A 15,021-nucleotide genomic window follows, 5' to 3' on the forward strand; every position below is an offset into this window, starting at 1 on the left:
CAGTTACTGCTAATTTTTTTCTGATAATTACTTTGGTAGGATTGATTACCTTGAGAAGAACAAGATGGTAATGCTAGAAGATTTAGTTATTTATCAAAATCAATAAACTTACTATAAGCACTCTCTCTGTTGTCTGCACTTTAACTAGAATAAAGTTTATGATGTAGTAAAGATTTTGTTTATATACATATATGAATATATTTATGTAAATTCAACTGCCTTATGACTCATATTTAATATTGGAACTCATATCATTCTTCCTATCAAGTGTTCAGAGTTCAACTTCTTTTATCTTTCATCTTACAAATTAAGAGGAAGCTGCCGAAAGTTAATCGGTCTCTGGCAGCCCGACTTCTTGAGGAGGATGAAGAGTTGAATGAGATTTAGGGAAGTGATGATGCAGATGTTCAGAAAACATCAAAGAATAAGAAAGGTCTCACGAGTGAAGTTATCAAAGATATGAGGTTTACAACTATGTTTGAAAATAAGGTATTTCATAGAGGTTCTGTTTATGCAAAAAACTTGCTTTTCTTGATTGCTGCTGTTAGCTATAATCAACCATGTAAAACCTTGTTCCCAGGGATTTGTGAAATAGTTGGAACTTTAATAACCCCTGGACAGTAATTAATATAGAGACATGTGAAAATGCACAAGAAATTATAATCATTATAGCGCAAAGAATCAATTTTTAGAGCAATGAGATACAGATATATCGGCTGGTCTTGGCTTGAGTATTAACCACCTTTATCGTCTGAAATTTAGGCTACATCATTGGGATATCTCTCAAAATGGCGTGACAACCTTTTGAATAGTACACGAATGTATTGGGTGGATTTTGTTGGATGATTAGTGTAGAAAGATTCATTAATGATGATGGCATCACTGTTTGACTCGTACTGACAACATATGTATTGGAATTTGTTTATGTCCAAACAGCAGCCAAATTACGTTGTTTCTTGACACCGCTTGCAGGACTTTGAGGTTGATGAATTCTCAAACGAATACCTGGCTTTGCACCCAATGCCATCAACAACAAAAAAAGGCATCTTTGTTGGAGGAGCAGTTTGAAGCTGTGGAAGATGAGGATGAAAAGGCTATTGGTAGTTCTGATGTATCATCAGGGAGTGAATTGTGAGACGATGAGCATGAAAACACAAAGGCCAAATCCAAGAAGAAAATACAAGCTCCTAGGTGAGACACATGTTTTCATTCGGACAGCAGGAGCAAAATTTCGTTCTTTGTGCATGCAGAAGTCATCACATAAAAACAAGTTCAGAATGCACATTTACGTAATCAAGTCTTCAGTATCTTGTCATATCTGCAGATTTTTCGAAGTGAAGGATAAATGGCAAACGAAGGATTTTCTAAAAACCCCTCAAAAACAGAGTGGAAAAACCAATAGAGGGGTTGGGGTTTAATACCACTGGCGGAGGGTTTATTACTCCGGTTGATGGAAGCGAAGATGTGTTTCTTTCATGAATCAGCACACCCAGGAGAAGCGGTGTTGGAGGTGGATGCGACACAAAAATCCAAGAAAGTAAACCCCACTGGTAAAAACCCTAAAAACTACTGTTCGCCTCCCACCATCAAACCCCATCAATACCCACATGTTTCCACTTCTCAAAATTTTTATTTCTTTTATTTATGGTTTGAAAAGCCAAAGCAGTAGAGAGGAAAGGGCATGAAAAAAGGAAAAGAAATTGACTGTTAGAGGGAGGTTGAGGGGGGAATTGTTGGGTGCTTGGTTTACAGTTACTGCTAATTTTTTTCTGATAATTACTTTGGTAGGATTGATTACCTTGAGAAGAACAAGATGGTAATGCTAGAAGATTTAGTTATTTATCAAAATCAATAAACTTACTATAAGCACTCTCTCTGTTGTCTGCACTTTAACTAGAATAAAGTTTATGATGTAGTAAAGATTTTGTTTATATACATATATGTATATATTTATGTAAATTCAACTGCCTTATGACTCATATTTAATATTGGAACTCATATCATTCTTCCTATCAAGTGTTCAGAATTCAACTTCTTTTATCTTTCATCTTACAAATTAAGAGGAAGCTGCCGAAAGTTAATCGGTCTCTGGCAGCCCGACTTCTTGAGGAGGATGACGAGTTGAATGAGATTTGGGGAATTGATGATACAGATGTACAGAGAACATCAAAGAATAAGAAAGGTCTCACGAGTGAAGTTCTCAAAGATATGAGGTTTACAACTATGTTTGAAAATAAGGTATTTCATAGAGGTTCTGTTTATGCAAAAAACTTGCTTTTCTTGATTGCTGCTGTTAGCTATAATCAACCATGTAACACCTTGTTCCCAGGGATTTGTGAAATAGTTGGAACTTTAATAACCCCTGGACAGTAATTAATATAGAGACATGTGAAAATGCACAAGAAATTATAATCATTATAGCGCAAAGAATCAATTTTTAGAGCAATGAGATACAGATATATCGGCTGGTCTTGGCTTGAGTATTAACCACCTTTATCGTCTGAAATTTAGGCTACATCATTGGGATATCTCTCAAAATGGCGTGACAACCTTTTGAATAGTACACGAATGTATTGGGTGGATTTTGTTGGATGATTAGTGTAGAAAGATTCATTAATGATGATGGCATCACTGTTTGACTCGTACTGACAACATATGTATTGGAATTTGTTTATGTCCAAACAGCAGCCAAATTACGTTGTTTCTTGAAACCGCTTGCAGGACTTTGAGGTTGATGAATTCTCAAACGAATACCTGGCTTTGCACCCAATGCCATCAACAACAAAAAAAGGCATCTTTGTTGGAGGAGCAGTTTGAAGCTGTGGAAGATGAGGATGAAAAGGCTATTGGTAGTTCTGATGTATCATCAGGGAGTGAATTGTGAGACGATGAGCATGAAAACACAAAGGCCAAATCCAAGAAGAAAATACAAGCTCCTAGGTGAGACACATGTTTTCATTCGGACAGCAGGAGCAAAATTTCGTTCTTTGTGCATGCAGAAGTCATCACATAAAAACAAGTTCAGAATGCACATTTACGTAATCAAGTCTTCAGTATCTTGTCATATCTGCAGATTTTTCGAAGTGAAGGATAAATGGCAAACGAAGGATTTTCTAAAAACCCCTCAAAAACAGAGTGGAAAAACCAATAGAGGGGTTGGGGTTTAATACCACTGGCGGAGGGTTTATTACTCCGGTTGATGGAAGCGAAGATGTGTTTCTTTCATGAATCAGCACACCCAGGAGAAGCGGTGTTGGAGGTGGATGCGACACAAAAATCCAAGAAAGTAAACCCCACTGGTAAAAACCCTAAAAACTACTGTTCGCCTCCCACCATCAAACCCCATCAATACCCACATGTTTCCACTTCTCAAAATTTTTATTTCTTTTATTTATGGTTTGAAAAGCCAAAGCAGTAGAGAGGAAAGGGTATGAAAAAAGGAAAAGAAATTGACTGTTAGAGGGAGGTTGAGGGGGGAATTGTTGGGTGCTTGGTTTACAGTTACTGCTAATTTTTTTCTGATAATTACTTTGGTAGGATTGATTACCTTGAGAAGAACAAGATGGTAATGCTAGAAGATTTAGTTATTTATCAAAATCAATAAACTTACTATAAGCACTCTCTCTGTTGTCTGCACTTTAACTAGAATAAAGTTTATGATGTAGTAAAGATTTTGTTTATATACATATATGTATATATTTATGTAAATTCAACTGCCTTATGACTCATATTTAATATTGGAACTCATATCATTCTTCCTATCAAGTGTTCAGAATTCAACTTCTTTTATCTTTCATCTTACAAATTAAGAGGAAGCTGCCGAAAGTTAATCGGTCTCTGGCAGCCCGACTTCTTGAGGAGGATGACGAGTTGAATGAGATTTGGGGAATTGATGATACAGATGTACAGAGAACATCAAAGAATAAGAAAGGTCTCACGAGTGAAGTTCTCAAAGATATGAGGTTTACAACTATGTTTGAAAATAAGGTATTTCATAGAGGTTCTGTTTATGCAAAAAACTTGCTTTTCTTGATTGCTGCTGTTAGCTATAATCAACCATGTAACACCTTGTTCCCAGGGATTTGTGAAATAGTTGGAACTTTAATAACCCCTGGACAGTAATTAATATAGAGACATGTGAAAATGCACAAGAAATTATAATCATTATAGCGCAAAGAATCAATTTTTAGAGCAATGAGATACAGATATATCGGCTGGTCTTGGCTTGAGTATTAACCACCTTTATCGTCTGAAATTTAGGCTACATCATTGGGATATCTCTCAAAATGGCGTGACAACCTTTTGAATAGTACACGAATGTATTGGGTGGATTTTGTTGGATGATTAGTGTAGAAAGATTCATTAATGATGATGGCATCACTGTTTGACTCGTACTGACAACATATGTATTGGAATTTGTTTATGTCCAAACAGCAGCCAAATTACGTTGTTTCTTGAAACCGCTTGCAGGACTTTGAGGTTGATGAATTCTCAAACGAATACCTGGCTTTGCACCCAATGCCATCAACAACAAAAAAAGGCATCTTTGTTGGAGGAGCAGTTTGAAGCTGTGGAAGATGAGGATGAAAAGGCTATTGGTAGTTCTGATGTATCATCAGGGAGTGAATTGTGAGACGATGAGCATGAAAACACAAAGGCCAAATCCAAGAAGAAAATACAAGCTCCTAGGTGAGACACATGTTTTCATTCGGACAGCAGGAGCAAAATTTCGTTCTTTGTGCATGCAGAAGTCATCACATAAAAACATGTTCAGAATGCACATTTACGTAATCAAGTCTTCAGTATCTTGTCATATCTGCAGATTTTTCGAAGTGAAGGATAAATGGCAAACGAAGGATTTTCTAAAAACCCCTCAAAAACAGAGTGGAAAAACCAATAGAGGGGTTGGGGTTTAATACCACTGGCGGAGGGTTTATTACTCCGGTTGATGGAAGCGAAGATGTGTTTCTTTCATGAATCAGCACACCCAGGAGAAGCGGTGTTGGAGGTGGATGCGACACAAAAATCCAAGAAAGTAAACCCCACTGGTAAAAACCCTAAAAACTACTGTTCGCCTCCCACCATCAAACCCCATCAATACCCACATGTTTCCACTTCTCAAAATTTTTATTTCTTTTATTTATGGTTTGAAAAGCCAAAGCAGTAGAGAGGAAAGGGCATGAAAAAAGGAAAAGAAATTGACTGTTAGAGGGAGGTTGAGGGGGGAATTGTTGGGTGCTTGGTTTACAGTTACTGCTAATTTTTTTCTGATAATTACTTTGGTAGGATTGATTACCTTGAGAAGAACAAGATGGTAATGCTAGAAGATTTAGTTATTTATCAAAATCAATAAACTTACTATAAGCACTCTCTCTGTTGTCTGCACTTTAACTAGAATAAAGTTTATGATGTAGTAAAGATTTTGTTTATATACATATATGTATATATTTATGTAAATTCAACTGCCTTATGACTCATATTTAATATTGGAACTCATATCATTCTTCCTATCAAGTGTTCAGAATTCAACTTCTTTTATCTTTCATCTTACAAATTAAGAGGAAGCTGCCGAAAGTTAATCGGTCTCTGGCAGCCCGACTTCTTGAGGAGGATGACGAGTTGAATGAGATTTGGGGAATTGATGATACAGATGTACAGAGAACATCAAAGAATAAGAAAGGTCTCACGAGTGAAGTTCTCAAAGATATGAGGTTTACAACTATGTTTGAAAATAAGGTATTTCATAGAGGTTCTGTTTATGCAAAAAACTTGCTTTTCTTGATTGCTGCTGTTAGCTATAATCAACCATGTAACACCTTGTTCCCAGGGATTTGTGAAATAGTTGGAACTTTAATAACCCCTGGACAGTAATTAATATAGAGACATGTGAAAATGCACAAGAAATTATAATCATTATAGCGCAAAGAATCAATTTTTAGAGCAATGAGATACAGATATATCGGCTGGTCTTGGCTTGAGTATTAACCACCTTTATCGTCTGAAATTTAGGCTACATCATTGGGATATCTCTCAAAATGGCGTGACAACCTTTTGAATAGTACACGAATGTATTGGGTGGATTTTGTTGGATGATTAGTGTAGAAAGATTCATTAATGATGATGGCATCACTGTTTGACTCGTACTGACAACATATGTATTGGAATTTGTTTATGTCCAAACAGCAGCCAAATTACGTTGTTTCTTGACACCGCTTGCAGGACTTTGAGGTTGATGAATTCTCAAACGAATACCTGGCTTTGCACCCAATGCCATCAACAACAAAAAAAGGCATCTTTGTTGGAGGAGCAGTTTGAAGCTGTGGAAGATGAGGATGAAAAGGCTATTGGTAGTTCTGATGTATCATCAGGGAGTGAATTGTGAGACGATGAGCATGAAAACACAAAGGCCAAATCCAAGAAGAAAATACAAGCTCCTAGGTGAGACACATGTTTTCATTCGGACAGCAGGAGCAAAATTTCGTTCTTTGTGCATGCAGAAGTCATCACATAAAAACAAGTTCAGAATGCACATTTACGTAATCAAGTCTTCAGTATCTTGTCATATCTGCAGATTTTTCGAAGTGAAGGATAAATGGCAAACGAAGGATTTTCTAAAAACCCCTCAAAAACAGAGTGGAAAAACCAATAGAGGGGTTGGGGTTTAATACCACTGGCGGAGGGTTTATTACTCCGGTTGATGGAAGCGAAGATGTGTTTCTTTCATCAATCAGCACACCCAGGAGAAGCGGTGTTGGAGGTGGATGCGACACAAAAATCCAAGAAAGTAAACCCCACTGGTAAAAACCCTAAAAACTACGGTTCGCCTCCCACCATCAAACCCCATCAATACCCACATGTTTCCACTTCTCAAAATTTTTATTTCTTTTATTTATGGTTTGAAAAGCCAAAGCAGTCGAGAGGAAAGGGCATGAAAAAAGGAAAAGAAATTGACTGTTATAGGGAGTTTGAGGGGGGAATTGTTGGGTGCTTGGTTTACAGTTACTGCTAATTTTTTTCTGATAATTACTTTGGTAGGATTGATTACCTTGAGAAGAACAAGATGGTAATGCTAGAAGATTTAGTTATTTATCAAAATCAATAAACTTACTATAAGCACTCTCTCTGTTGTCTGCACTTAAACTTGAATAAAGTTTATGACGTAGTAAAGATTTTGTTTATATACATATATGTATATATTTATGTAAATTCAACTGCCTTATGACTCATATTTAATATTGGAACTCATATCATTCTTCCTATCAAGTGTTCAGAATTCAATTTCTTTTATCTTTCATCTTACAAATTAAGAGGAAGCTGCCGAAAGTTAATCGGTCTCTGGCAGCCCGACTTCTTGAGGAGGATGAAGATTTGAATGATATTTAGGGAAGTGATGATGCAGATGTTCAGAAAACATCAAAGAATAAGAAAGGTCTCACGAGTGAAGTTCTCAAAGATATGAGGTTTACAACTATGTTTGAAAATAAGGTATTTCATAGAGGTTCTGTTTATGCAAAAAAACTTGCTTTTCTTGATTGCTGCCGTTAGTTATAATCAACCATGTAATACCTTGTTCCCAGGAATTTGTGAAATAGTTGGAATTTTAATAACCCCTGGACAGTAATTAATATGGAGACATGTGAAAATGCACAAGAAATTATAATCATTATAGTGCAAAGAATCAATTTTTAGAGCAATGAGATAAAGATATATCGGCTGGTCATGGCTTGAGTATTAACCACCTTTATCCTCTGAAATTTAGGCTACATCATTGGGATATCTCTCAAAATGGCGTGACAACCTTTTGAATAGTACACGAATGTATTGGGTGGATTTTGTTTGATGATTAGTGTAGAAAGATTCATTAATGATGATGGCATCACTGTTTGACTCGTACTAATAACATATATATTGGAATTTGTTTATCTCCAAACAGCAGCCAAATTACGTCGTTTCTTGACACCGCTTGCAGGACTTTGAGGTTGATGAATTATCAAATGAATACCTGACGTTGCACCCAATGCCATCAACAACAAAAAAAGGCATCTTTGTTGGAGGAGCAGTTTGAAGCTGTGGAAGATGAGGATGAAAAGGCTATCGGTAGTTCTGATGTATCATCAGCGAGTGAATTGTGAGACGATGAGCATGAAAACACAAAGGCCAAATCCAAGAAGAAAATACAAGCTCCTAGGTGAGACACATGTTTTCCTTCGGACAGCAGGAGCAAAATTTCGTTCTTTGTGCATGCAGAAGTCATCACATAAAAACAAGTTCAGAATGCACATTTACGTAATCAAGTCTTCAGTATCTTTTCATATCTGCAGATTTTTCGAAGTGAAGGATTAATGGCAAAAGAAGGATTTTCTAAAAACCCCTCAAAAACAGAGAGGAAAAACCAACAGAGGGGTTGGGGTTTAATACCACTGGCGGAGGGTTTATTACTCCGGTTGATGGAAGCGAAGATGTGTTTCTTTAATCAATCAGCACACCCAGGAGAAGCGGTGTTGGAGGTGGATGCGACACAAAAATCCAAGAAAGTAAACCCCACTGGTAAAAACCCTAAAAACTACTGTTCTCCTCCCACCATTAAACCCCATCAATACCCACATGTTTCCACTTCTCAAAATTTTTATTTCTTTTATTTAGGGTTTGAAAAGCCAAAGCAGTAGAGAGGAAAGGGCATGAAAAAAGGAAAAGAAATTTACTGCTGGGTGCTTGGTTTACAGTTACTGCTAATTTTTTTCTGATAATTACTTTGGTAGGATTGATTACCTTGAGAAGAACAAGATGGTAATGCTAGAAGATTTAGTTATTTATCAAAATCAATAAACTTACTATAAGCACTCTCTCTGTTGTCTGCACTTTAACTTGAATAAAGTTTATGACGTAGTAAAGATTTTGTTTATATACATATATGTATATATTCATGTAAATTCAACTGCCTTATGACTCATATTTAATATTGGAACTCATATCATTCTTCCTATCAAGTGTTCAGAATTCAATTTCTTTTATCTTTCATCTTACAAATTAAGTGGAAGCTGCCGAAAGTTAATCGGTCTCTGGCAGCCCGACTTCTTGAGGAGGATGACGAGTTGAATGAGATTTAGGGAAGTGATGATACAGATGTACAGAAAACATCAAAGAATAAGAAAGGTCTCACGAGTGAAGTTCTCAAAGATATGAGGTTTACAACTATGTTTGAAAATAAGGTATTTCATAGAGGTTCTGTTTATGCAAAAAACTTGATTTTCTTGATTGCTGCTGTTAGCTATAATCAACCATGTAATACCTTGTTCCTAGGGATTTGTGAAAAAGTTGGAACTTTAATAACCCCTGGACAGTAATTAATATAGAGACATGTGAAAATGCACAAGAAATTATAATCATTATAGCGCAAAGAATCAATTTTTAGAGCAATGAGATACAAATATATCGGCTGGTCATGGCTTGAGTATTAACCACCTTTATCGTCTGAAATTTAGGCTACATCATTGGGATATCTCTCAAAATGGCGTGACAACCTTTTGAATAGTACACGAATGTATTGGGTGGATTTTGTTTGATGATTAGTGTAGAAAGATTCATTAATGATGATGGCATCACTGTTTGACTCGTACTGACAACATATGTATTGGAATTTGTTTATGTCCAAACAGCAACCAAATTACGTTGTTTCTTGACACCGCTTGCAGGACTTTGAGGTTGATGAATTCTCAAACGAATACCTGGCTTTGCACCCAATGCCATCAACAACAAAAAAAGGCATCTTTGTTGGAGGAGCAGTTTGAAGCTGTGGAAGATGAGGATGAAAAGGCTATTGGTAGTTCTGATGTATCATCAGCGAGTGAATTGTGAGACGATGAGCATGAAAACACAAAGGCCAAATCCAAGAAGAAAATACAAGCTCCTAGGTGAGACACATGTTCTCATTCGGACAGCAGGAGCAAAATTTCGTTCTTTGTGCATGCAGAAGACATCACATAAAAACAAGTTCAGAATGCACATTTACGTAATCAAGTCTTCAGTATCTTGTCATATCTGCAGATTTTTCGAAGTGAAGGATAAATGGCAAACGAAGGATTTTCTAAAAAACCCTCAAAAACAGAGTGGAAAAACCAACAGAGGGGTTGGGGTTTAATACCACTGGCGGAGGGTTTATTACTCCGGTACCAGGAGAAGCGGTGTTGGAGGTGGATGCGACACAAAAATCCAAGAAAGTAAACCCCACTGGTAAAAACCCTCAAAACTACTGTTCGCCTCCCACCATCAAACCCCATCAATACCCACATGTTTCCACTTCTCAAAATTTTTATTTCTTTTATTTAGGGTTTGAAAAGCCAAAGCAGTAGAGAGGAAAGGGCATGAAAAAAGGAAAAGAAATTGACTGTTACAGGGAAGTTGAGGGGGGAATTGTTGGGTGCTTGGTTTACAGTTACTACTAATTTTTTTCTGATAATTACTTTGGTGGGATTGATTACCTTGAGAAGAACAAGATGGTAATGCTAGAAGATTTAGTTATTTATCAAAATCAATAAACTTACTATAAGCACTCTCTCTGTTGTTTGCACTTTAACTTGAATAAATTTATGACGTAGTAAAGATTTTGTTTATATACATATATGTATATATTTATGTAAATTCAACTGCCTTATGAGTCATATTTAATATTGGAACTCATATCATTTTTCCTATCAAGTGTTCAGAATTCAATTTCTTTTATCTTTCATCTTACAAATTAAGAGAAACCTGCCGAAAGTTAATCGGTCTCTGGTAGCCCGACTTCTTGAGGAGGATGAAGAGTTGAATGAGATTTAGGGAAGTATGATGCAAATGTTCAGAAAACATCAAAGAATAAGAAAGGTCTCACGAGTGAAGTTCTCAAAGATATGAGGTTTACAACTATGTTTGAAAATAAGGTATTTCATAGAGGTTCTGTTTATGCAAAAAACTTGCTTTTCTTGATTGCTGTTGTTAGCTATAATCAACCATGTAATACCTTGTTCCCAGGGATTTTTGAAATAGTTGGAACTTTAATAACCCTTGGACAGTAATTAATATAGAGACATGTGAAAATGCACAAGAAATTATAATCATTATCGCGCAAAAAATCAATTTTTAGAGCAATGAGATACAGATATATCGGCTGGTCATGGCTTGAGTATTAACCACCTTTATCGTCTGAAATTTAGGCTACATCATTGGGATATCTCTCAAAATGGCGTGACAACCTTTTGAATAGTACACGAATGTATTGGGTGGATTTTGTTTGATGATTAGTGTAGAAAGATTCATTAATGATGATGGCATCACTGTTTGACTCGTACTGACAACAAATGTATTGGAATTTGTTTATGTCCAAACAGCAACCAAATTACGTTGTTTCTTGACACCGCTTGCAGGACTTTGAGGTTGATGAATTCTCAAACGAATACCTGGCTTTGCACCCAATGCCATCAACAACAAAAAAAGGCATCTTTGTTGGAGGAGCAGTTTGAAGCTGTGGAAGATGAGGATGAAAAGGCTATTGGTAGTTCTGATGTATCATCAGCGAGTGAATTGTGAGACGATGAGCATGAAAACACAAAGGCCAAATCCAAGAAGAAAATACAAGCTCCTAGGTGAGACACATGTTCTCATTCGGACAGCAGGAGCAAAATTTCGTTCTTTGTGCATGCAGAAGACATCACATAAAAACAAGTTCAGAATGCACATTTACGTAATCAAGTCTTCAGTATCTTGTCATATCTGCAGATTTTTCGAAGTGAAGGATAAATGGCAAACGAAGGATTTTCTAAAAACCCCTCAAAAACAGAGTGGAAAAACCAACAGAGGGGTTGGGGTTTAATACCACTGGCGGAGGGTTTATTACTCCGGTACCAGGAGAAGCGGTGTTGGAGGTGGATGCGACACAAAAATCCAAGAAAGTAAACCCCACTGGTAAAAACCCTCAAAACTACTGTTCGCCTCCCACCATCAAACCCCATCAATACCCACATGTTTCCACTTCTCAAAATTTTTATTTCTTTTATTTAGGGTTTGAAAAGCCAAAGCAGTAGAGAGGAAAGGGCATGAAAAAAGGAAAAGAAATTGACTGTTACAGGGAAGTTGAGGGGGGAATTGTTGGGTGCTTGGTTTACAGTTACTACTAATTTTTTTCTGATAATTACTTTGGTGGGATTGATTACCTTGAGAAGAACAAGATGGTAATGCTAGAAGATTTAGTTATTTATCAAAATCAATAAACTTACTATAAGCACTCTCTCTGTTGTTTGCACTTTAACTTGAATAAATTTATGACGTAGTAAAGATTTTGTTTATATACATATATGTATATATTTATGTAAACTCAACTGCCTTATGAGTCATATTTAATATTGGAACTCATATCATTTTTCCTATCAAGTGTTCAGAATTCAATTTCTTTTATCTTTCATCTTACAAATTAAGAGAAACCTGCCGAAAGTTAATCGGTCTCTGGTAGCCCGACTTCTTGAGGAGGATGAAGAGTTGAATGAGATTTAGGGAAGTATGATGCAAATGTTCAGAAAACATCAAAGAATAAGAAAGGTCTCACGAGTGAAGTTCTCAAAGATATGAGGTTTACAACTATGTTTGAAAATAAGGTATTTCATAGAGGTTCTGTTTATGCAAAAAACTTGCTTTTCTTGATTGCTGTTGTTAGCTATAATCAACCATGTAATACCTTGTTCCCAGGGATTTTTGAAATAGTTGGAACTTTAATAACCCTTGGACAGTAATTAATATAGAGACATGTGAAAATGCACAAGAAATTATAATCATTATCGCACAAAGAATCAATTTTTAGAGCAATGAGATACAGATATATCGGCTGGTCATGGCTTGAGTATTAACCACCTTTATCCTCTGAAATTTAGGCTACATCATTGGGATATCTCTCAAAATGGCGTGACAACCTTTTAAATAGTACACGAATGTATTGGGTGGATTTTGTTTGATGATTAGTGTAGAAAGATTCATTAATGAAGATGGCATCACTGTTTGACTCGTATTGACAACATATGTATTGAAATTTGTTTATGTCCTAACAGCAGCCAAATTACGTCGTTTCTTGACACCGCTTGCAGAACTTTGAGGTTGATGAATTCTCAAACGAATACCTGGCTTTGCACCCAATGACATCAATAACAAAAAAAGGCATCTTTGCTGGAGGAGCATTTTCAAGCTGTTGAAGAAGAGGATGAAAAGGCTATTGGTGGTTCTGATGCATCATGAGCGAGTGAATTGTGAGATGATGAGCATGAAAACACAAAGGCCAAATTCAGGAAGAAAGTACAAGCTCCTAGGTGAGACACATGTTTTCATTTGGACAACAGGAACAAAATTTCGTTCTTTGTGCATGTAGAAGTCATCACAGAAAAACAAGTTCAGAATGCACATTTACCTAATCAAGTCTTCAATATCTTGTCAAATCTGCAGATTTTTCAAAGTGAAGGATAAATGGCAAAATAAGGATTTTCTAAAAACCCCTCAAAAACAGAGAGGAAAAACCAACAGAGGGATTGGGGTTTAGTACCACTGGCGGAGGGTTTATTACTCCGGTTGATGGAAGCGAAGATGTGTTTCTTTCATCAATCAGCACACCCAGGAGCACCGTTTGGAGGTGGATGCGACACAAAAATCCAAGAAAGTAAACCCCACTGGTAAAAACCCTCAAAACTACTGTTCGCCTCCCATCATCAAACCCCATCAATACCCACATGTTTCCACTTCTCGAATTTTTTATTTCTTTTATTTAGGGTTTGAAAAGTTGTCCTCAAGCAAAAGTCCGACACTGCAAAAAATATGATCTCAACATTGTGCTAATATTCCGTAACAACAAAGGTAACCTATAACCCATATGCAGATAATCTCAAAACACAAATGCCGCAATACATTATGCAAACGCTAACTTATCATAATGAGGGTAAGAGGCCAATCACATCACAACACTTTGTCTCGTCACGTAGAGAGTAGAACAATCAAGCTTCCACAAAATCATAGGTTTCTAAATGTCACTATACTCGTTGCTTCAACAAAATACCCTTTATCTCCTTGTTTTTGCCTAAGTTGGGACGACTTTTGTTCTTTCTTTTCTTTGGCCATTTTTTTCCCTTTTTTCTTCCCCTTTTGTTGTCATGGCTTTTATTTTCTTTCTTTTTTCTTTGTTTTTGCCCATGACTTATGTTCTTTAGGCCGTATTTCGGTCTTTTGACGCGAATGACAACACTTGTGGTGAAGGCACCCGGTTACTCAACCAAAAAACGTTTTACCTAAAGTGCTTTGCATACTCATGGCTCTAGTCACCGTTTTACGTGAATAACAACATTTGTAATGAAGTTACCCAGTTACTAAGTGACCTAAACCAGCGGAGTAGATCTAGTCTTCCTTTTTCTAGCTATTCTTTCTTCATTTTTTTTTCATGGTAAAAGAAATTTTTCAAAATGATTTACTGTCCCACGTTAAACTTATAAGGATCAATTGGGTGGCGTTTTGGCAAACAAATATGATTTCACAAGAACTCCTATGATTGAGTGGAAGCAGAGACATTCCAACTCTATTTTAAAGCAATTCAAAATGCATGAAATTAGACCTCAACTACTCCACATTTACTCAGAGCAACAATCACATAACGCAAGTGCACATTCATGTCTGAATCTTATGCATTTTGGCAGGTTTCTAGAAGTTCTAATGATGACGCCATCAAATTCTGTTATGTTGACTGGTATGAATGGTTATTGATACAGATCAGTAAAAGGGGAGGAACTGTAATTTTCAAACCAAAAGTGAAGGTTTCTATCCATATTGCAGTTCAGAACATAATGATAGAATCTTTACAGACCTGCAGACCACCCTCAGTGAAGATACGAAGAAAATTAAGGCTAGTAACAGCTGCAACCCAAGCACTTCCAAGTGCTATTGCTCTAACTTCTTCCCCTTCAAGTCGCATAGACCACTAAATATGCATAAGGAAATTCGGTGAACCTATAGTTAACTAAAGAT

At 36.5% G+C, this 15,021-nt stretch overlaps 1 long non-coding RNA gene across 1 annotated transcript; it reads left to right on the forward strand.

Moving 5' to 3' along the window:
• Positions 1-11,413: 11,413 nt before the first annotated feature.
• LOC105179424 (uncharacterized) lies at positions 11,414-14,138 on the forward strand. Its single transcript, XR_016066929.1, has 3 exons — positions 11,414-11,937; positions 13,107-13,325; positions 13,459-14,138. It is a non-coding gene; the product is annotated as an uncharacterized LOC105179424 (long non-coding RNA).
• The last annotated feature ends 883 nt before the right edge of the window (positions 14,139-15,021 follow it).

Source organism: Sesamum indicum, linkage group LG8, assembly GCF_026168435.1.
Source record: "Sesamum indicum cultivar Baizhima isolate 11 linkage group LG8, ASM2616843v1, whole genome shotgun sequence".
Classification (NCBI taxonomy): domain Eukaryota; kingdom Viridiplantae; phylum Streptophyta; class Magnoliopsida; order Lamiales; family Pedaliaceae; genus Sesamum; species Sesamum indicum.